The sequence below is a fragment of the Odocoileus virginianus genome, chromosome 15 (genome assembly GCF_023699985.2).
Source record: "Odocoileus virginianus isolate 20LAN1187 ecotype Illinois chromosome 15, Ovbor_1.2, whole genome shotgun sequence".
In the NCBI taxonomy this organism is placed as follows: Eukaryota; Metazoa; Chordata; class Mammalia; order Artiodactyla; family Cervidae; genus Odocoileus; species Odocoileus virginianus.
Window position 1 is genome coordinate 1,073,446 of NC_069688.1, and position 23,027 is coordinate 1,096,472.

At 58.4% G+C, this 23,027-nt stretch overlaps 1 protein-coding gene across 1 annotated transcript in view; it reads left to right on the plus strand.

Moving 5' to 3' along the window:
- The first annotated feature begins 276 nt into the window (after window positions 1-276).
- Window positions 277-23,027, plus strand: part of SLC45A4 (solute carrier family 45 member 4) — a 61,653-nt gene continuing 38,902 nt past the window's right edge. The window contains 1 exon segment of the mRNA XM_070476925.1: window positions 277-517. The gene's annotated coding sequence lies outside the window, so the exon portion shown is untranslated.

The following is a 23,027-nucleotide window of genomic DNA, read 5'->3' on the forward strand; positions in this document are numbered from 1 at the left end:
GAGTCTGGGGTCACGGCTCCCGGTTAGGGTCTGCGCTCAAGTCTGGAGAATCTGGGCTGGGGGCGAACTGCAGACCCTCGCCGGAGGCCAGAGGCGGGATGCGGCCGGGGCGGGGCCGGTCCGGGGGCGGGGCCGATCCGGGGCGGGACGGGACGGTGGGTGGGGCACGCGGAGACCAATAGGCCCGCGTGGCTCGGGCCCCGCCCCGCCCCCCGCGGCGGCTGCTGCATAGTCATGAGCTCGGGCCGGCGCTGCGTCAGCGGAAGCGGCGCGCGGCGGCTGTTTCCGACCTGATAAAGCGGCGTTGTCCCTGCGCGCTGGCCGCATCCTCGCAAGCGCTCCGTTCGCGCCGGCGTCTCTCGCTGACTGACCGCCCGGCCGGCCAGCTGAGGAGCAGCCGCCGCCGGGCTCTGCCGCCGCCGCCGCCCCCGGAGCGCCGCGCCCCCGCCGTCCCCGCCCGGCCCGGCCCGGCCGCCCCGCCGCGCCGCCGCCCCGCGGCCCCGGCCGGAGGAGACAGGTGAGCGGTCGGCCCGCTGCCCTGACCCCGCCGCACCTGGGCGCCCGGCACCTGCCGCTGCCCACCCCCACTAGGCCCCCACGCGGCCCCGGCCTCGAGCTCCGGGGCCGGCTCCCGGCCCGCTCCGGCATCCCTTCCCCGGGGAGGAGGCCCCCCACGCCACGGCCGAGAGCCTGCTCCCGCCCGCACGGACGCTCCGGGCTTGGGCCCCTTCCCTTCTCCGCCCGGGGTGCACCTGCCCGGCCTCGTCTCCGTCCTCCGCCCCCAGCCTCCTGGAGCATCTCGGGCCCCTCCCCTCGGGGTGCGCCTTCCCCGGACCCTGCCCCGGCCGCAGTCCTAGGCATCCCCCACCCCCGTCTTCTCGGGTTACTCTACCCGCAGGCAGACTGGCGCCTCGGCCCTCTCGGTCTCGACCCTGCCCCGCGCCCTCGGCCTGACGCCGCCGACTTCTGAGAGTTCAGCCTCTGTCCCCTCTGCCTGAAACCCTCCTGTCCCCGCACACGCCTGCCCTCAGCAGCCTCACAGGGCGGCCACACTCGGGGCTGCCCCTGTGTTTTTGGCTGTCTTACCTGCACCGTCCTCTGGTCTGCCCCTTTGAAGACACCTCCGCTCCGCAACCAAGCTGTGCCTGGGGAAGAGGGGCCAATGCCTCGGTGCACCCGGGTCCAGCAGCCCCTGCCCTGCAGAAGTCCCCGCGCGTTTGTCTGCGTCTCTGTACCGTGGCTGGCCTCCCAGAGCTCTTGAACTTAACCCGTTCCTCCCCAGGGTGTGTTGCTCTTGACTGGGCTGCGGGGGAACACCTTCCAGCGGGCTTTTTCAGAGGAGGTATGTCAAAAAGGGAGGGGTGGTGGTTTGAGAAAATCACAGCCTCCTGGTTAATCGTTCATAGTGATTCTGGGGGGTGGGGATACACACTTGATCTTCTAGGGAGTGTGAGATTTTTTTTTCCTTTGGGAGTGGGGCCATTGAGCCATCCAACCCCATCGGTTACCTCAGCTGACTCCAGCCGAAAGGAGCCTGGTCGCTCCTGGTTTCGGGGGCATCTCCTAGCCTGAGGCCTGGGAGGGGAGGAGGGTTTAGGAGATGAGTGATTGAAGCCATCGTTGTGGGGTCAAATGATTGTCAGAATTGAAGCCTGCTTCTTCCGGGAAAAGCCAAGTCAATCTTCCCAGCGTTCTGTGAATGTGCTCTGCACTTCAGTGGTCCCCACTTCTCCCATCAGCAATGGACAGGTAGGGTAAGGGGGAGTCTTTCAGCTCTTCTATTTTGCGCCTGTAGTAGGAGAAAAAGGAAGACGATAAAAAGCTGGAGGATTGGTGTATTACCCTGATGCGGTGTATTGAATGGCAGGGCATCCAAAAGAGTGACCCTAGCCATTTAAAAATGAGTACTTTCCTCAGTTTTCTGGTGGATCTGAATTATGTACTCAAAGAAACAGTAAGAGTTTATTGAGTGCTCGAGAGATTTTGCAGAATCCACTTGAAGGTGAGGAGGGGCAGCGGCTGTGGCCTGGAGCTGTGTAGGCCCCAGGTGGGAAGATCCTTGTGTCTGCAGGATGCTGGGGCTTCTGGGGTGGCGGGGAGGGAGGAGTCAGTCGTCTTAAAAATCTGGAATTTCAGTCCCGATTGTTCAGGCTAATTGATAAATCATGAGCAGCAGCTGTAAAGGAAAGTAGGGGCTAGTTTGAGACATGTTTGAAATGCATATGAGGCCCTGAGTGGAGAGTGCCTGTGGCCTGGATGGTGGTACCCCCCCACCCCCCGCGCCGGGAGGCTGCCCCAGGGCTCCGGACCTGTGAGAGTGGGCCTGCTTCCCTGGCTGAGATGCGTGCTGCAGCCTCGGCCCGCGTTGCATCGGGAAAGCAGAGCAGAGATTGGACTGGGCGATCTCCAAGGTGCCTGGCAGTTTTTTAACATCCTGGGGCTCTTCCCTGCCCTCAGCTCTGCTTGCTGGAGGTCGGGCAGGGGCGGGAGGAGCCTGGCACCGGGACCCTGGCCTCTCAGAGCCGGGAGAGCCCGCCCTGCAGGTCTGCGGAGGAGGAGGGGCTGCGGCAACGGCCGCTTGCTCCCCCATCCCCAGTGGAGGAGAGCACACACAGGCATTTTCACCGGCGTTCAGGCTGCTTGGTGTTGGATTGGTTTGATCCATGTTGTCAGAGGGACGGTGGGGAGGAGAGTGGACGGCCTCGCTGGGGTCGGGCTTTGCTGGCGTGTCCTGACCGCGGTGCCCGTAGGTTTCTGCCCCTGGTCTGCACCCTCTTGGCCTCTCCTGCTCGTCCTGTGGGGCCCAGCAGCCCAGCCCTGTGTAGCCGGCAGGGGTGGTTCGTGACTAACAGCCTGTCGGCCTGGCACGGAGTGAGGGTGACTGGTGAGCACAGTAGGTGGCAGACAACCCCAAATTGCAGTGCCCTCCCCGGGAACACCCCTGGCAGAGCCCTGTCTGTAATTTGTGGAGCCAGAACACGCTGGAAGCCGAGTCCCCGCTGAGGACGGGCCAGGGTGCTGCTCCTCGCTTGTTTCCTCTGGTTTCCCAGATTTTCTTTTTTTTTTTAAATCACAACATAATTCCGCTGATGAAGAGACACTCAGCAAAACCCCATTAGGAGGGTTGTCTTCATCTCCAGGCCAGGAAACCTGAGAGATTTTAGCTCTGCGGAGTGGGAATCTGACCAGAGGGGGAAAGCCTCCCAGAGAAGAGAGGCTGTAGAGAAAGGAGTGGGAGAGGACCCCGGGCAGGGGCGCCCAGGCCGAGGCCAGACCCACCGCCCCTCCCCCACCCCTGCCCGCACAAGGTCCCCTTGTTTAGATTAGCTTATTTATCCCACCAAAATCAATGAACAAGGATCTTTTTAATGTGGAAGTTTCAAAATGTGCTTCAAGTGGCTTTTTTTTTTTAAGAGTATTAAATGCTAACCCTTTGTGAAGTAAGGCACTTCCAGCTAACTAGGAGATTGTGGACATTTGAACGTGTGCGCAAAGGAAGCTTCCCTGCCTGCATTCAGACCAGCCTACACGGCCGTCATTTTCAACCCACTGCCACTTAGGTAGTGGTGACCCTGGAAACGTTCACTGGGGGCCTCATAGTGTTTGTGAAGCTGCTGCTCCGGCAAGTGACTTTCAAAGGAGGCATTTTAAGAAGATTAAGAGCCGTAGGCTTGCAGGGCGGCAGCATGATTCCTGCTGTTTTAGGGCACCGACAGTGTTCCCCTCACACCCGGGTCGGCAGCAGCACCGGGACACGGCCCGGACACTCAACACGGATGTGACACCCAGAAGTGCGGCCGGTGCTTTGTCTGGGTCCTCTTTTGAGCTCGCTCATCTTGAGGGGTAAGCACGCTGCTGCTGCTAGAGATGGTGGGAAAGGAAACAGGTCCTCAGGGTTGGAGGGAAGGGCTCTGAGTTCTCATCTGCTAGTTTGGAACCTCAAGCGAAGACAGGTCGCTGGAGCCCATAGCTGGACCTACAGGGAGCCCCCTAAACGAGGGTGTGTGCTGTGCCAGGCATTTTGCCCCCAGGTGCAGGGTTGAGATGCTGGCTCTCCAAAAGTGGGATCCCCCCATAGCTGGAGGGTTTGCAGAGCCTTTTCAAGTTACTGAGCAAGGCTGCCTTGGCCTCACTCCCCCACTCTGCTGGCCCTGAGCCCAGGTGAGGGAGGCTTTGTTCCACCTGGGCCGTTGTTGTTTGCATCCTCCCTCCCAAACCTGTTGCAGGATTTCGCTGGCAGTGAGGGAAGCCGCATTCCTGAACCAGTGCCCGAGAGGCTCTTTATTGTGCTGCCTTCAAAAAGTACCTTCCAGCCTGGGATTCTGTGTCAGCTGGTTTGCAGTTTTTGGAGTTTCCTGGAGGGTCTCTCCTGGGGTTTCACCCTTGAATTCTGGAGCTCATTGAATTGGTTGGTGACCAAATTCTTCCCATTGGAAAGAAAGGAAGGTCTTGAGTGCAAAATCCATAGCAGACCCTTAGATAATATAGAGGGATTGGAAGAGAGTGGATTCTGGTCCAGATGTCGTGGTTGATGAGATTTTACATACAGATCTTCCTGCACAGTTTTAGACAGACAACATTTTAATCACCATTTTAGGAAAATACATTTATCCAAAAGCGGAGGTAAATTTTGGTTTGGAAAGAGGAGCGTTTTTCCATCAGTTATTTTTAGGAGAGGGGTTTGGGCGATGAACTTGGGATGTGGACGTGGGGGTTGGCGAGGGGAGCATCAGCTGAGGGGCTGGAAGGCAGCCCTTTCATCACTGTGATCACCTGTTAAGTTAGAGCTGCTTCAGAGTGACCGTCCCTTAAAGCAGAGGTCTTCAGACTTTCTTGCCCCTGTTCTGTGAAATAACAAAAACTACGGGCACATTTTTTAAGTTGCCATCTTGAGTTTTTCATTTAAAATAACTAAACACTCTCATGATCTGATAGCTCACCCTCACCCTGTGTGAAAAGGAGCAAGCTGTTGTTAACAGTTTTAACACATGTGTCTTCTTTTCTTCCTCCTCTTGTATGTCTGCCCCATCTTTCCTTGTGGAATTTTAATGTCATGAACTTTTATACTTGAAAGCCTTTTATTGATCATTCTTCACACTTCTCTGTCACCAGAGTATACCTAAACTGCAGTTTAAAACATTTCTGTGATCATGAAGCTGTGTTAATCCAGAGGAAATTTTTGAAAAGTATTTATTTATTTATGGCTTGCATCTGCACACAGGCTCGGTGCTGTTTCTTTATGGTTGTGTTGAACATGCCCAGCAGTTGCGGCACATGGGCCCAGTTGTCTCACGGCATGTGAGATCTTAGTTCCCTGACTTCGGATTGAACTCACACCCCCCCACACCAGGAGGTGGATCCCCAGCCACCAGGCAGATCCCCCAGGAGAGATTTTTATCACTGTAAATATCAGTACAAAATTGATCACAGAAGCAGAAATGTATTGTTGGTCATGATAATTACTTGATAACTACACATAGGCAGAATGTGTCTTAAAGAGCTGGCTGGGTCCCTTTAAAGTGCCTCTATTAAAGGAATTATCCCCCTGTCCCTGATGCCAGTACCCCCACTCCCAACAGGGACTGAGGAAGCGAGAGTGTGAAGGTGACCTTGCGGGGTGGGGCATTAGACTTGACCACTGTCACAGACTGGATAACACCGAGGATCTGTGAACTCAGAGTCTCCCACGCCTGAGAACCCCAAAGGAGCTTGGCGTTTGCTCTTGGCTGTAGAGTGCTGTTCTGTCGCCGGGCTGGGCCTGGGGGATGGAGCAGCAGGCTGCTGTTAGATGGTGCCTTCTGTGCGCCTCTGCGTGTGCTGGGATATTTGACCGCATGTTTCCTAGATGGACTGTGTTAAAGGGCACAAGACGGTGCAGCTCATAAACGAGTGTGTTTTGGTTAGTGGCAATGCATTTTTATTCGGTTGGGTTAAAATGCAAGCCTATGGACTAGTGCTGTGAGTTAAAGAGGTTTTTTCTCCCCCCTGCGGGAATCCACCAGCCTACTCTGCAAGTCTCCCTTCTCGGGCCCAGTGAGAGTGTCAGCAGGGAGGAGAGTGTGCCCGCTGCTGGTCTCCAGGGCAAGGGCCCTGGGGCTGGGGGTGCAGAGGGGCCCGGCAGGTCAGGGTTTGGGAAGCAGGGCCTCTCCCTAAGAAGCGGGTGGTGCTGGCGTCAGTTTCCAGACCTTCCTCAGAGCCGCTAGAAGTCCGGGCTGGCCTTCTCCTAGGGAAGCCGGAGATGCCCTCGAAACGTGAACATGTACTGTGTTTAGCCTTTAAAACCCAGTTGATATTAGATATGACAGCAAGTTTAGTAATTCAGCAGATTACTCTGCCTTCCCACCCTGACCAGAACAGGCTTTGGCTGGAGGCTGTAGAAAGTTGTGTTGCGGGCAGTCTGTGACATAGGGGAGGTTCCAAGTGACCAGGGGGCTCCGCTGCTGGTGCTCGTGCTGGGCAGGAGGGCTGGCTGCTCTCCCAGCTCTGTGGACCCTGCTCATGTGGGTCAGCCTGCTGTCCTCCCATCTTGTGTCCTCAGGTCCGGCCATTAGCAATCCGCTTAGGAATGTTTCACCTTGAACGTGGGCAACATGTGTCCTCGGACTGTGAGGCAGAGCCTTGGTTTCTAGAGATAAGGGAAGGTAGGCGCGAGGCCATGGCCACATCCGGGGGTCCTGGAGTGTGTCCCGGTGGTGAAGCGGTGGGCCAGGCCGTGCCGCCTCCCCCGCCCCTTGGGGACCCCTGTGCCCAGAACCACGTTCACATCTTCTTGGCCTTTTGGACCCGGTACTAAAGGATTAGGGCCCCTGCCACAGTGGCTTAGAGAGAGGCCTGGGCTGCTCACGGGAAACCAGGGTGTCCAGGTGACCCCACACCGAGGGGTTCAGCATGCCCGTCCTGCTCGTGGAGCTGGGGTGCTGGTGTCACCGTTGGGGTCCTCAAGTCACTTACAGTAAAAGCCGGCGGCTGGAAGCCTCACCTTCACAGCCTGCACACCACCACCCTCTGTCGGAGGGAGCCGGGCCCTCCAGGGCATCCAGCGCTGCCCTCCGCCCCCCCACCCCCCCTTCCGAGCACCTATCGCAGTCAGCTGTGACTCGGTGCAGGACAGGGTTGTGGGGTTGAGGCCGGCGTGTTCTTGGATTTGCCGGCGTGGGGCTCAGCAAACCTTGTGGGACAGGGCAGCTGAGAGAAGGCTCAGCGCTGTTTAAAACACGTTGAACTGGCTCATCATCGAATTATTCAGACGTTGAAAGTGTTCTTAATTCTGAAGAGGGTTAATTGGGAGGGGCCCTGTGCCGCCTTCTGCAGCAGAGACACGATAGCACCCAGCCCTGGTCCAGCCCCGGCCCGGTGGCCTTGACCCAGAAGCCGCCCACCACTCGGAGCTCCAGCCCCTGTGTTAGGACCTGGGGAGCATGATGTGGGCACTTAGCAGACCCTGAGGGCTGGGTCCTCCTGGGAGGAGCACTCAGCTCCTCATCTAACCATGTGGCCAGGGCTGTGCTATGTGTAACAGAGAGGAGAAGGGGGCACAGACAGAGAGGTCAAGCAACTTATCCCAAGCCACACAGTAAGTGGCCAAGCCCGCGAGCTCACCTTAGACCTCACCGATGAGGGTGCGGGGCCTGAGGTGTTGGGTCTCCTGCGTGGCCGTGAGCCCTGGGGGTGCAGGGCCCCTCCACCCATATGAATATACATGTTTCTGGAAGTCTGGGGAGCATGACTTTGGCTCTCCCGTGCTGTGACAGTGTGTGGAAAACATCAGTACATTTTCACAGGGTGAAATGCTTGTCGCTCACCAAATGCAGGTGAGAGTGGGGACCGTTTTCCCAGTGGGTGAACAATGGTGGTGACACCAATGCTGTGAACAGAAGAGGAGGCAGGAGCGGCGTAGGGGCAGGTGGGCAGGCTGCCGCCAGCTGGGTCTCAGAGACAGCTGACTCTCAGTCCTCGATTAGTCCCCGGCCGTAGGTGCCGCCTCTGCGGAGAGGCTGTGTGCGGATAAGAGCCCGTGGAAGGCGGCAGTTTGTGGTTGTAAAGGTCAGATAGGCCTTTGGTTCCGCCTTGAGCGGCGGGGAGCGCCCGGAACCTGGAGCGCAGGCTGTGCTTTCTGGCTGGTTTCCACACGGTTTGGGAAAATTTACCAGTTTTAACGTGGATTTCCTTGTGGCCCCTTAGAACCTGTCCATCTGGGGATTATTCCTGCCCGCCCAGCTCAGCCTGGGCTTGGAGCCCTCTAGCACATGTGGCCTGGGGTCTCAGGCCTGCCCCATGGCAGGCCGGCTCCATGAGAGAGGGCTGGAGGACTGCTCCTACCACCCCGCCAACCCCGCTGGCTGTTGGCGGAAGTCCTCTGTGCTCTTGACTTAAATGACCTGGGCAGGGGCAGCTGTAAGACCACCAGGTGGATTGTCTGGGGGGGAACCCGGATCCTCAGCGAGGCCATCACGTGAGCTGAGCCTGGGGGCTGTCCTTAGTAGTGCTGATGCACGGGGCTCACTGGGTGGCACCCGTGTGGCCAGGCATCGCCCATCCTCTCTGAGTGTTTGTGGGTGCTCACAGCCCCTGGGAGGGCCCCCGGCGTCTTTATCAGGCGCCTGTGTGTGGGGACCGTGAGCAGGTTCTGTGCGAGGTGCCGCCTAGATTCCGAGGTAACTTCTGAATTCGCCAACCACTCTGCACAGGAGGGTGGTGTCCCCACTTTATGGATGAGGAAACAGGCCCAGAGAGCTTAAGGAGTCCGTGTGGAGCTCCGTCTCCTAGCTGAGTGCCTCTGCTGGAAAGCGCACTAGGGACCGTGGGAAATGCAAAAGCAGCTCTCGTCTGTGCAGAGGGGAGAGCTGAAGAAAGGTACACAGACGAGGGCCGCAGTGCTGGCCGAGCGCTCCAGATCATTGTCACCTTCACCTGAGCCTGTTCAGGGAGGACTTCTTGGAAGTGGAGGCCCTCACAGCTGGCTTAGGAGGAAAAGGAGCCCGACTGTCCGGGAGGGAGGATGCCGCTGTGGCTGTGCATGGTGGAGGTAGGGCGGGCCTCCAGCTGAGCCCGTCTTAATCAGGTGCGACCTGCCCACGTTGCCACAGAGACGTGCCCGGGAAGAGGCCCCGCCAAGCCTGGACGGCGCGGCCGGGAGGGGCAGGGGACAGAGCGTAATGTGCTGCTGGCCAGCGTGGCATCCTTGGGCTTCTGCAGTCCTCTCAGCCAAGGAGAGACGCGCTGTGCCGTGCCCACCGCGGCTGGGCCCGTGGAGAGGAGCTGCCTTCAGCCGGTGTGCAGCGAGGCACCTGGACTGGACATGGAGTGCCCGAGCCCCCTGCCCACCCAGCCGCTCTCCTGGCCTGGCTTCCCAGCTGCCCTCCTCAGGATCCCTGCGTGCTCCCACAGTGGTGGGCATCCCTCCCCCTCCCCTGCCCAGGCAGCTCAGAAGACGGGGCTCAAGTTGAGGCTGCTCGGTGGGTCCTGCCCTGTCCCCCGCGTCCTCCCCCGCGTTCCCGAGGGAAGGTGCTGCTCTCGACCTGTCTCTGCCCTGGATCCCGTCACACAGCTGCAGGTCGGGGACTGGGCGGGGCTCCATCAGGCCCAGCCCTGGCTCAGAGCCCGGCCGCTTACACTCACAGCTTCTGATAACATTTCAACTTAAAACAGCCTTTGAGTGGCTAGCCTCATTTTTCACACGAGAAGTCCTTCTATTTAGGGACCAGCCATGGCTCCCCTAACTGAAAACCCCAAGCTCCCAGTTCAGCACAGCCCGGTGAGGGAGGGTCACAGGTATGACCAGCTCGTTCCCCGACTGGCTGACATGAGGGGGCACGGTGGTGTCCCGGGTTACCCTTATCATCCTGAGGCCGGCAAGGGTGGTGACAGTGGGCAAAGGCAGGCAGGTAATGGTAGCTTTGTAGTGGGTGTTTGGGACCTTTGTCCATTGACCCCCGACCGGACTGCTCACCCGTGTTTCCCAAGGGCGGATGCAGGCTGTGCCTTTTGGCCTGGTGGAATGCCTCGCTGTGGTAGGGTGCAGGGGAGGCCCAAGGTGCTGGCCCATGGGCCCAGGGTCTTCCTGATCAGAGTTTGACCTGGCTGAGTCTTATTTTTACCACAGTTTGGTCTTAAGCCCCAAACTAGGATTTTTCGACCTTTTTTTCAAACCATTCTTACTTCTTCTTTTTTTGCACATTTCCACCCCAGGAAGATCTTGTCTGAATTCACATTCTTTTTTTTTTTATTGCAAGTCTTTGATGCATGCAATATTCCTTTCCCAGCATAACTGCCCTCTCCTGACACCCCTGGAAGTTAAACCCCAAGGGAACACGCGAGGCCGGCTGCCGTGGCATCTTTGCGGTTCCATCTCATACTCTGTAGAGTGAGAGCCATGTGTTTTTTCTGTCTTGTAGATGCGATACCAGTAGGTGAGTTGCCCTCTTACGTTAAACAGGATTTGCACGTTCGGTTTACGTGGAGTTGCCGTTAGGCTCCGTTTTCCTCATGCTGAGCATAGTGGCCACACTCCTGGGAGCCCAGAGCCTGGTTCTGATGTCTCAGGGACACTCCGGGTCCTGAGGGCATGCGGACGACCCGGATTTGCCTATACTTCCTGCTTACCGTCTTGCTTCTGAGAGTCAGTTTCTAGGCTGATGGGTTTTGTCTTGATGTGATGATCAATTGACCAAGCATTTTGGAGTTCCTCCTTCATACTCATGTGGGAGTCGCAGGGGTTGCCAGCTTCGATGCCCTGGGTGATGGCAGGTGGGTGGTCTGGCTGCATCGGCTCATCCTACTGGTGGTGGGGAGCAGGTGGCACCCACAGGCAGAGCCAGGGGAGTTAGGTCCATATGGGGGGCAGGCGGGGCTCAGGGACACAGCAGTGGGGATGACAGCGCACCCTGGGCCTGGCTGCCACTGGGAGCCTTCCACTCATGGGCCCGGGGCACCAGGAGGATCAGCGAGCAGGCCACGCGAGGCGAAGAGTCTGTTTGAGATGGGGTGGCCTTCCACGGAGGGGCCTGGTCACGTGTGGGCGCCTGCCTGTGGGACCAGCTTCCTGCCTCCTGCTGTCTGAGTGGGACCTGACAGCCGTGGGTTTACGGTGGCTTGGGTTCTGGGCCGCGTCCTGAGCAGCCCAGGTCGAGTGGGGTTGGGGCTTCAGGCCCCTCGTGCACAGGCCACATCCTCCTTCCCCAGGGCTGCAGGCGGGCTCCGTTCCTTATCTGCAGGGCAGCCTTGGAACAACTTGAGGGCAGTTTGAGCCCCCTGATGTGTGTGTGTGCCGGGGCTGATGCATGTGCTCTGGGGTGATGTGTGTGTGCCGGGGCTGATGCGTGTTCTCTGGGCTGGTGTGAGTGTGTGCCAGGGCTGATGTGTGTGCGCTGGCAGTGCGGTGAGAGGCTGGATTAGGGAAGAAAACCTGGCCTGGGTCGGCTCTGAACTGGGGGTGCAGCGCCTGGCAGACGGCCTGGAGCCGGGTGCGGAAGGAAGAGCCAGACCGCGTCTGACGGAGACGGCGATGCCCAGACTCCTCGTTTGAAGTCGGCGTACAGATCAGATTAGAGTGTTATCTGGAGTATGGCTTGTGTTTGGTTATGAAACGTGAGACCCATGTTTTGCTGACCTGTTTTTTTCTCACTCATCCCTCCCCAGCTCTGTCTGTCCTGGGTTACTTTTCTAAATGAATGAGCTAATGCAACATACAGAAGGTTCAAAACAAGCTCATTATCACCCTGGTGAGCCAAGTAAATAACATTTACTCAGGACTCCTCTATAGACATCAGGGCTCGCCGGGCTGACTTTATTGCATTTGACAGAATGACGGTTGTTTTACTCACAGTGGTTTGTATTTTTGTCTGTTCGTTTAGGATCAGCTCCAGAAAGTGCGTTTTGATCTTTACTTTCTGCTGTCACCATGTTTGTTTCATAAAACCCCCAGCTCCACAACAATCAGGGCTGCCCATGTTGGTTTCTGTTTCATCTGCCTTTTTTGTTTGTTTGCGCCTAAATTGCTCAACTACATTCTAAAGGAAATTACAAAAGGAGGGACTGACCTTAAAAAGCTATGAGAAGATGACGTAACAGCCACATCACGGCAACAATGCCCCTGACCAGCTGAGTGACCGTGTGTGCGCCCTGCCCCCTGCCCCCCAGCCAGGGTGGCTCTGTACCCAGTCGGGCCACGGATCCTCTGAGCCTGCTGAAAGGTGCGGACTTCCTTCTCACAGAAATGTGGAGACAGCATCTTAGGTGTGCGTTACGGGGCACTTACGGCTCTCCTGGCACCCCTAGGGAGTGGGCCAAAAGTCCCTGTCTGGAGACAGGTCAGGGACCCGCCAGGTGGGCTACCTGCTCCGTCTCCTGGAGCGTCTAGCTCTGGTCTTGGCTGGAGATCAGCCCCCAGGTGATGACTGGTGGTGTTTTCTAGCTGCCATGATGGGGAAGAGCAGCGACTGCCCAGCAGACTCAGGCGTCCAACCCGGGCCCTGGAGAGCCTGGGAGCTGTGGGCAGAGCCCCTGCCGGGGATGCTGTCGTGCCTGTGACGTTAGGATGCTCCAGTTCACTTTGTGGGGAATGTAGGGTAGTTAAAATTAGCAGCGAGAGCCTCCGAGAGTCAAGGTTGTCCAAGAGCGTTGAGCAGTGTCACATTGAGGTCAGGCTCGGGGTGGGGGTGGAATTCCCAGCCAAGCCACAGTGGAAGCATCAGGCCTTCAGCTGCAGCTCGCAGGGGCCCTGGTGTCAGCTCTGAGAGGGTCTTAAGAGGGGCACCGGGTTAGATTTCTGACTGTGCTGCCCCTGATGTGGTTACCCCAGAGCCAGATGTGTCACAGCCTGGGGAGTGGGCCCCCTGCACCTGCAGGCTCCCCGTGCATGGATCCCGAGGGCGGCTGCATTTTGCAGTTTCATAGTATAAAGGACTCGAGGCCCTCTGGGGAGTCCTGGGCAGAACAGTACACTTTGTCTTTTGTGTGTGTATTAAACAATGTATGTAACATTGTTTATCTAACTGCATAGTATAACATACTATAGCATACATAATCACATGTATGTAATGTGTATGACAGTCTACTACTATCGTAACATGTATTTTATTTCAAGTTCCTTGAGGGGGTGTCCCGGGTTCTAGTTGCCCCACCAGCTCCTTTTCATTGATGACATGAGGGACAGGGTGTTTCTTAGGACCGTGACACAGGGTCTGAAGCTACAGTGCCAGGCATCCGCTGGGCCTGCTTGTCTGGCTCCTGATTCAGAGGAGTGGGGGGCGGCCTCCTTTGCTGAGTCTGTTTGCTTAACAGAACAGGAGGTCCTGGGGTGTTCTCCAGCCTTCCCCATGGGCCTCCTCCAGGCCCCCTCTGCAGAAGGACCCCGCTGGTTTCTGGCAGGCGGCCACTTAGTTCCTCTTGAGACAGGCCATGTGATCCTTTCCAGCCCATCTCCTCTCAGCTGGGAAAACCTGGAGTCCCCCATGCATATAGCACCACCTCTTCATACTCTTTAGATGAAGAGCACACAGCCGTCCCTGATAATTCTCAGCAATCTGTTACCCCGTCTGCAGCCCTAAAGATTAGAATCCTGTCCTCACAGGAAGCCGCAAGTCAAATCACGTCTTTGTGACTTTATGCTCCACTCTCATGCTTGTCTGCCCTGTGTGAAAGGTGAAATAGAGGTTGTTTTGAACTAAAGACTTTTGATCTGGCCAGGTTTCCATTTCCGCCTGGAAAGGAACCAGCCTGGCCCCTGCTTGGCCCTCACCTCCCACCCACCCACCCCGTGAGCTGCAGGTCTCCGCGACCGCTTGACCCCTGCGTTTGGGCGAGGGTTCCCACGAAAAAGCAAGACCAGAACGGGGCTCTGGCCTCTCCCCTCCAGTTCCCGTTGGTTTTCCTAGCCCAGCAGCGACACTGTTGACAGGCTCACGACAGCGCTGGGACGCAGCATCGCCGGCTGGGCTGCTGTTTGTCCCCCTGAGGGCCCAGCAGTCACCATCCTGCAGCTTCTGGGCAAGCAACCTAGTGCCTCAGTTTTCCCATCTGCAGACTGGGGCTAAGAATGTTGTTCATTGCATTGGACTGTTGCAAGGATAGAGCGAGCTTGCACACGCAAAGCTCCGTGGACAGTAGTTGGCACCTAGGAGGTCCACTCAGAGTTTCAGCTGCCGTGACGCACCCACATGAAGCATGAGGATGCAACACCAGGGAGAGGCTTGGCGGCTCCCGGGAGGGATGGATGCGCTCCAGTGGGAGATGGGACCTCCCGGGCCCATGCGCGCCCGGCTTGGGGGCGGGAGCGCGTGCCGTTGTGCGGCTGGGCAGGAAGCTGGTGGGGTCTGGCAGCTGGGCTGGCCCGGCGCGTTGGGCCATGTGTCCTGGCCAGGGCCATGGAGTCAGGCGATATGTGAGCAGAAGTGTGTGCAGGTGGATGTGTCGCTGTCCACTGTGTCCCCTGCGCTGGGCCACGAGCACGGGGTCAGGTCTGTGAGCACAGGAGTGGGTGGGGCAGCGTGCGGACCGAGGGCCTCACCCCACCTGGGGCCCTGTGGGCAGCAGCCATCTGGTGCCCAGAGGCACCCGGGCTGCTGCCAGCCTGACTCCCAGGCCCAGCATGAGCCCGCCACAGCCCTCGGGGAGGGTGGTGTGGTGAGCCGCACAGTGAGCCTTTTATGGTCTGAAGTTTTTTCTCTCTTCTTTTTTTTTTCGGGCCACAAGCGCCTGGCATGTGGGTTCCCTGACCAGGCATTGAACCCATGCCCCCCACAGTGGAAACGCTGGGGAAGTTCCCCAAAGTGTTTTCTTGACAGACTTAACCAGATGCCCCAAAGAATAACTTCTTTAACCAAATACATAATTTTCCTATTTGTAGTTAACTGCCTTTAATTGGCTGTTGCGCCAGCCCGGCCATCCTGCCACTCCCAAGGATGCTCCGTGCTCCCTGGGAGACATGGGGAGTGCAGGCGCACCATGAAGGGTGCTCCAGGGGGCCAGCCCTGGGGGGCTCAGTGGGCTTCGGAGGAGGGCGGGTGGTCCCGGGGGCGGTGCGCAGCCTGCTCTCCTGGCCCTGCGGGATGCCGGCTCCCTTGTGCAAACACTGCCATGCCTCCAGGTGACCTCACCTGTCAGCCGTCAGGGCAGCTGAGTCATGACGCTGTAAATTATATCCGCCAGGGCAGGTTTGTAGCTGTGGTTATGTCTTCTCCCTGTTAACATTAGTGTCGAGGAGAGAGTGAGGTGTTGCGCTGAGTTTCTCGCGCATCACTTACAGGCTTCCCACGGGCCCTGCAGGCCTTTGTCCTTCGACGGCGGTGCCCTCGGTGTGCGGTTCTGAGCCATGGGGTAGGAGGGGCAGTGCCCACAGCCTGGAGAGAGGCAGCGGCTGGTCAGGCCAGGCAGCGGCCCTGGTTCCCCATCTGCCCTGTGCCTCTGGGCTGTTCTCAGTGTCCAGGGACGGACGCTGACCCCACGAGGGGCACCTTGCCCCCGGCGGCTGGCTAGGATGGTGCTTTCGCAGGGCCGGCCGCACCCAGGTGTGAGCAGTCTGTGAAGGGCAGTTGCTTCTGTTTGCTGGGGGCAGGTGTGCACAGAGGGAAGACAGCGGTGTCGCAGGAGGGCTACTGCTAAGGGGACAGTGGGGTTTCCTGGGCCTGCTCCCGCGGGGACAGTGGGCAGGAACTGGGTCCGCTGCAGATTCGTGCCGTCACTACATTGCGCCTGATGGGGAAACGCTCGCTTGGGAACAGTGACTTATTCTGCTTATGTTTGCCTTATTCTGGAAAGGCTTTAAGCTGGTTTAGGAGTCTGTAAAGGTGCAGTAAGGTATGTTTGCAGCCTGCATGCTTATGTGTCCTGCTGTGGTCTCTTTCCAGTGAGCGCCTGTGGAGGCCGCCCCCTCCCCAGCCTAGGAGCTCCCCGGGGCTGCAGAGGGGCGTTTGCTGCTAGCCTCTGTGGGTCCTCCTTGTCTGTGCCCAAGCCCCGTCTTTCTGGCCCAGAGTTGAAAGCCAGAGGGACCATGAGCTCACACTCCCGCCTCGCTGGGCTGGGAGGAGGCACAGCCGAGGGGCTCCCAGAGGGCCGGAGCCGAGCTGGGCTCCCTTGTGCCTTTGAGGCAGTGTTCCTTCAGGAGAAGCCCAGAAGGACGGCCCCCTAGGTCTCCCCACCCGCCTTCCCCCATGTGACAGCCCCCCCCCACCCGCCGCCCCTTCAGGCTGACATGCGGCCTCAGCTGTGTCCTGATATGTTGTGGACTGATGTCAGGGGCTGAAAAGCCCCCTCACTGGTTCTAGAAGCGTTGCTCAAACTCAAGATCGAGCGTCTTCAGAGACTGGGGAAGACTGAAATCTCACGCTTGCACACATCCTGGGCTCCACCGCGTGGGCCTCAGGAAGTGTGTACAAGCCCGTGCGTTCAGGACTCCCTTTGCTTCCTCAGCGTCTGTGCCCGCCCCTGCCCACCCCCCTCCCCTTCGCCTCGGCCTTGTGTTGGGGTGTGCGCATCCTGGGGAGCACCGTCTGAGTGTGGGCGCAGAGGGTGCCGAGGGGACGCAGACTGGCAGGATGGAACGGGGGCTGGCGGCTCAGTGGGGCTCACACCCTGGGAGCGAGTCCTCGGAAGCCGATCCTTGTGCATGACAATGGGACACGGGTCTGGGCTGCGCCACGGGCCCGTCGCCCTGGACGGGCAGTCAGCGATGCTGTAGTGAGGGGTGGACGGACATGGGAATGGCCTGCACTGCAGCCCTGGCAGGGCCGGCCGTGCGTGAGGCTGTGGCTCTGAGCTCAGAGTGACAGGTGGGTCCCTGACCTAGGAAGGCCCATTGAGATGTGGGGTGTTGGGCATGGTCCCAGCGGCTGCTGTTGTGGAAGCCCTAGGGCCAAGGACCCAGGTGGGGAAGGTGGGGACCTGTGGTCCCTTCTTCGCTGGACCTCCAAGGATGGTGAGCTCGCCCTTGGAGGGAGCCTCCTGGGGTGGGGGACGCCCGCTGTGGAGCCAGGCTGATGCTGAGCCCCCGTTACAGCCGCATTTCTGGTTCTGCCTCTCTGGTCACCTGCTCCCTGCAGTCATCCTGGCTGGGGGTCAGCGCATGGAGGGGACACCCTGGGTGGCCGGAGCTGAAAGAGCGCCGACTCCTTCCCCTGTGAGGCCCCTGGGGACAGAGACGAGCCCTGGGCCTGGGCGGGGGTTGCGCCCAGGGGGACCCGCCAGAGGGAGCGAGAAGCTTCCTGCGTCTCAGCGTCTTCGCAGGACTTGGACGAGCAGAGGCCAACTTGGCGCTGGATTGCGCTTTTATCCCCCAGGAGAGAAACCAAATAAACAGAATAGAGTTACTTCGGGCCCCTGGCCAAATGAGACATATTTTGGATCTGGTGACCTTTTTCTTTGGGTCATTGTTCACTGGAGAAGGTTTTGACCATATTCCATTTCAGAATAGGAAGAACAGCTTATTTTTCAGAGCGGCAAATAAGGAAAAGAATGAAAGTATCTCGGAGTCTCGTTTCCAGAGGCTCCCCAGGGAGGAACATTCTTATAGACACCACACATCCTCGCCAGCCCTGGCCAACTTTCCGTCCCAGCGTGCCAGGGTGTGCCGTGAGCCGGCCGGCGCCTGCCCACGTCCCTGCGGCCCGCCAGCCGCTCTGGGCCCCGCGCTGGGTGCCCAGCTCTCCTGGGATCTTCGAACCTCAGCATTTTCACGACTGCCCTGCAGAAAGTCAGTGTCGTCACTGAGTCCCAGGGTGAAGCAAGCACTTGTGGCCGTAGTCAAAGCCAGGGATGGCGGTGTGACATCAGCCCTCATCGAGGTCACAGGAGAATCCCCACCGCCGCCATCCTCAGCCTTAGTACCTGGCTCAGGTGCAGGCAGCACGTGTGTGACCATACAGCAGGGGCGCTGCCTTGTGTGGACATGGGTGTGCTGGGCGCCGACCGCCAAGTGCCGTGGCCTTTCCTCCTGGCTACCCTGACCTCACGCTGCTGCCGGGGCTGTAACTGAGTGCAAATCCCTATCTGTGTTGCCGCCTCTCTCTGCCTTTGAGCCTCGGAGAGGCTGTCCAGCAGGATCCCTGTGGCTGTGCACCGAGGGGATGAAGCCCACTTGGCCGGGGCTGTGAGATTGCCCTGAGTGCCTCGGCAGACTGGGAGCTGGTGTCGACCTGGCATTTCTGGGGAATCCGAGGCCTTCTTGGTGTCCTCGTTTGTCTCTCCTGCCACCCGCCTCTCCCATGTGTCCCGGGGCGCTGGTCCCAGGACGCTGTGCGGGAAGCCCCAGGGGGCCCAGAACCTGGGGCTGGCAGGAGATGGGGTGACCTAGACATCAGCCTGCTCTGAGGGGGCCACTGCTCGCTTCTCGAGGGGGTAAGCACTCAGTGCCCCCAGCTTTTCTCAGCACAGAGACTCATGGTGTCCTTGGGGGTCCTGGGCTTGGCTCCTCACCCCCACGAGGCTCTGCATACAGCTCAGGACATTGGAGGGTCGTTTGGTGGTGAGGTTTTGGGGTTTGGATGTAGCAAACTGTAAAATAACAGAGCTTGGGTGACTTATCGATGATGCCCGGTACCGGCCACTTGGTGCTGGGTCCACGTGGAGCCAGCTCACACTGCTGGGGCCGCCCTGCCGGGCTGGGCAAGGCCATCTGGACTGGGGTGGAGGCTGCTCATCCCCACCTCGTCCAGCTTGTGCCGCTTGCAGGGAACCCTGGGGCCTGAGGCGGCGCGGAGACTAGCGCCGGCCCCAGAGCTGTGGCTGCGTGGCCGGGCTGCAGCCACAGGTCCCAGGCTGCACGGTGCCCAGGCAGGCGAGCACGCAGGTCAGGCACAGAGCCCTCCTGCGGGGTGGTGCACACCTGGGTGTCCCTGTGAGGGGCCGGGGGGAGGGACAGGGTGGGCACAGTGCGGGGGGAGCCCTACCCTGTGGCAGCCACGGCTAAGCCCTCCAGCCCCGCTGCCCGTGGCCCCTGGCAGGTGGGCAGCGTGGACACAGGCTCCCTCGTGGTCTCAGGTCCGTCCCCTCTAGGCACCTGGAAGTGGGGGTGTGAGGGTCAGAGGAGGTCCCTCGGCCAGCTGGCAAGTTGCCCGTCTTGCTGTCCTGTTTTCGGAGCCTGCCCCTCCTCGAGGGTCATCCCAGGGCCGTAGCGGCAGGCAGGTACGTGACCAGGTACTGTGCAGGGGAGGTTGTGGTCAGCCGCTCTGTGCCTGCCTTTATAGAGAGAGGCTGCGCTTGGTTCTAATAACCGAGTAGAATCCTTAAATTCATGCTTTTGTAATAACTTTATCATTTTAGTGACAGCCCTGGGTCAAAACCCTCATAAAGCCAACGGTGTCGTAATCATGAGAGTGCCCTCTTGTCCTTCTGGGCCGTCTACGCCCTGGGGAGAGCCTGCCCAGTAGCTCAGATTCTCAGGGAGCTGGTTCCCGGTGTTGGGTGGTTGGGGTCCTTAAGACTGAGTGCCTGCCCAGCGCCTCCCCTGGGACACACGTGGCGGGGGGTTTCCAGAACTGTCCTCACGGCCTGGAGGCCTGTGTTGCTGCGGTGTGACTGCCTCTCCAGGTGGGGGCCGTGGGTGGAGCTGCGCACGTGCTTCAGGCGGCACCCATGTCTCCGCTCCGTTTCCCACCTCGAGGTCAGAAGCTCAGCTGCTTCCAGGGGGTTTGGGCTCGCGGGATGCTGACCCCTCTTCTATGCAGAGCCTGCCCTGCTCTATCTTGGAAGCGTGGCGTCACAGGAGCCAGGATGCCGGGGTCCAGGTCTGGGGGACCCTGGCTGAGTCTCCTTCCCCACCGGGTTCGGGGAGCCCTTCTCTTCGAGCCGCCCGCTTGCCGGCAAGGCTCTCGTCTCCCCTCGCGGGCCCCTTGTCCGCTGGGCGGCAGCTGCTGCTGTGACTCGGCGTCCTGTCCCTGCTGAGCAGCATGCTGACAGACTAGACGTGAAGCTGCCCCAGGTGAAGTCAGGGTGAGGGGCAGTCTGGAGCCGGTCATGGGCCTGGCCCTCGGGGTGCTGACCCACGGCGTCGCCCTCGTGGCCCACCCTCCCCCTGCTGCCTGCATCTGGTCACCAGGAGACTCACCTGTCTGTCAGGAAGTTAAGTTTAAATCAGATTTGAGCAGTAACGCTCCTTGTTTGCATTCATCTCAACCATCATCTTAAAAGCTCTCCTTTTAATTGACTCCGTTTTCCAGTTCTCTGGTTTGCTTGAGCGCCTTGCACTGTGCCCCTGATCACCAGCGGCCCAGGATGGGTTGCAGGGGTCCCGGGGCCTGGGGACCCCAGGGCAAGGCGACTTGCTCCCTCCAGCTGCTGCTGTTTCTTCTTTTTTTCCTTTGTAAAACTGCTTCTTTGGCAGCTTTCACTTCTCATGTAGGCAAGTCCCAAGCTAATATTTATCCTGTGAAGTATCTTAAAAATGCTGGAGGGCAAATTATTTGCAGAGAGCTTTATCAGTCTTTGAAAGAGAGTCATTGTTACGTTGATAAACTGAGGCACTGCTTACAATAGCCAGATTGTGTTTGAACTTGCAACCTTTAATGCAACAGTTAGTTTTTGTTAACAGATGGAATCCTGTTGGCTGTTCTGGTAAAGAGGTCTTTATCCTTGTGTTTTTTGTTTGTCGCTGGCATGCACTGGGAGAGGGGAGACCTGGCCCCGAGAGCTGGTTTTGTAATACATTCAGGTGTTACTCGTTCTATGACTGGCAGGCTTTTCAGGAACGCGGACTTTGTACATGGAGCCCTCGGTTTTTATGAATTGTCCCTTTAAAAGTGGAGCTGCTGCCTTTCAGAGGGAAGCTGGCCTCACCATGCAGTCTTCAAAGACTCAGCAGTGTGCAAGAAAGAAAAAAATGATAGAAGTAACAAGAATGTGCAGAAAGTGGTATTGCATATGGGTGGTCAGGAGGTTTCAGATCTCAAGGAAAGCACTCTGACGATGAACTAAGAACTTTCCTGAGGCTGTTACTTTTCAGTGGAAGGAGTGGCTTCCTGGGTCTTCTCTGGAGCCCGCTTCGATACATGGCAGCCCCTCTCGACTCGGAGCGTCCAGGTAGGAGGTGAGGACGTCCTCTGGGGCTGGGAGGGTGTCCGGAGCCTTAGCACCAGGCACCCTCAAGTTCATGCCCCGGCCTCCTGCCTGGAGGTCCGGGTGGAGGTGAGTCCTGCAGCTTCTGTTCAGGGACAGAGGTTGGGACTCTCGTGTGGCTCTGATGAGAGGCAGGTCCAGAAGCGAGTTAAGCCTTAGTGACCAGGGGCTGAGAGCCCAGGGTGGGTACAGGGCCAGGCCAGTGGGGGCAGAGGGGCCTTAGGCGGGCTATGCTGGGGCCGGAGGCCCAGACGTGGGGACGTGTGCCGGGACAGGTTCTCCTTGGAGGGGCCCGGGGGGCGGTGCCTCTGCCCTGGAGAGACTCAGTCGGGACCAGGCACCTCCTCCTGGGCCAGCTGACGCTCTCCGGCTGCTGACTCGCTGTTCCTTCCTGGCCTCAGCGTTTCCCTCTCTGTGCCTCCTTTCTGACTCAGCCTGTGCTGCGCACGGAGCTGCCTGTGGCCTGAGTGGGGCCGAGAGCCCATCTTCCTGCTCTCCTCACTGCGGCCACACAGGTACACACCCTCTCCACACCCCAGTGTCCCTGTGGCTGCAGAATCCGTGTTTAAAAGGTTGATGGTTGACTCAATTGTTTGGGGGATGCACTGAGTTTCTGCAGGGGAAAAAAATTCCATTTCTGGCCATCGTGACTCTCCAGGTCATTTTCTAGGTGTGCCTCCCACTGCTGTCATCTCCAGAACTTTTTCTTCTCCCCCAACAGAAACTCTGTACCCCTTACGTTTATTTATTTGTTTTGAAGGCATTCCAACTTTTTCATTTTTGTCCTTTTATACAAAACCAAGAAGAAGTAGAACTGCAGAAGTAGTTAATTGGTAGAACACACGTAGACAGAAATCTGGATAGGAAGACAAGCTTATTTACGATGAGAAAACACATTTTTTTTTTACCTTAAGAGAAAAGCCGCGTCTTTGGCTGCGCTGGGAGCTCACTGCTGGGCGAGGCCCCCTCTCGCTGCCCAGGCTGCTCTCCGCGGTGACGCCTCTCGCTGCGGCTCGTGGGCTCTAGGGTGTGGGCTCAGTCACTTAGCTGCCCCTTAGCTTGTGGGATCTTCGGGCCAGGGATCAAACCTGCGTCCCCTACACTGGCAGGCGCGCGTCCCTGGTGGCTCAGACGGTAAAGAATCTGCCTGCAATGCAGGAGACTCGGGTTTGATCCCTTGGTCAGGAAGGTCCCCTGGAGAAGGGCATGGCAACCCACTCCAGTATTCTTGCCTGGAAAATTCCCATGGACAGAGGAGCCTGGAGGGCCACAGCCTGTGAGGTCACAAGGGAGTCGGACACGACTGAGCAACTGACACTTTCAACACTTTTCTTAACCACTGGACCACCAGGGAAGTCCCCTTATATTTTTAATGCATCTGGAAACCCATCATCACTGGTAAGTTTCTGTGGTCAGTGCTGTATGTTCATAAATTTACACTTTGGAACCCCACCTAGCCCTTCCTCCAGTGTTTACGTGGCTGGCAGATGCGTGGGGACCCTGGGCCTCCTTTCCGGCTCAGACTCTGTTTCCAGGTGCTGTGTTTGTGTCTGGAGGCAGCATCCTTTTGCTGGCTCACAGGCTGTGATCCAGTTCTGGGTTGTTGGGTGGAGGGGGCAGCACTTAGTCCTGGGTGATGTCAGCACCCATGGGTTAATGAGTGGGAGAGAAAGGTGCTTGTTGGTGTTTGCAGCTGAGAAACTTGAACTCGGGCTTTGGCCTGGGGAGTCCGGTGCCATCTGGGCCTCAGGAGGGGCACAGTGCTAGACAAGCATGAGAGCTGCTCAACCCCAGGTGGATCTGTTTCACCTTGCAGAGCTTTTCTGTCTTGTTGCTCGTGGCCTGGAGAAAAGAGGGTTGATCCCTGACTCCTTGATGGGCATTATGCCTGGGAGTGGAGGCTGGCCATGTGTACCCCTGAGTGCAGTGCATTGTGGGAGAATCCATGATGAATGAAGCAGGTGGTGATGCAGCTTGGGATG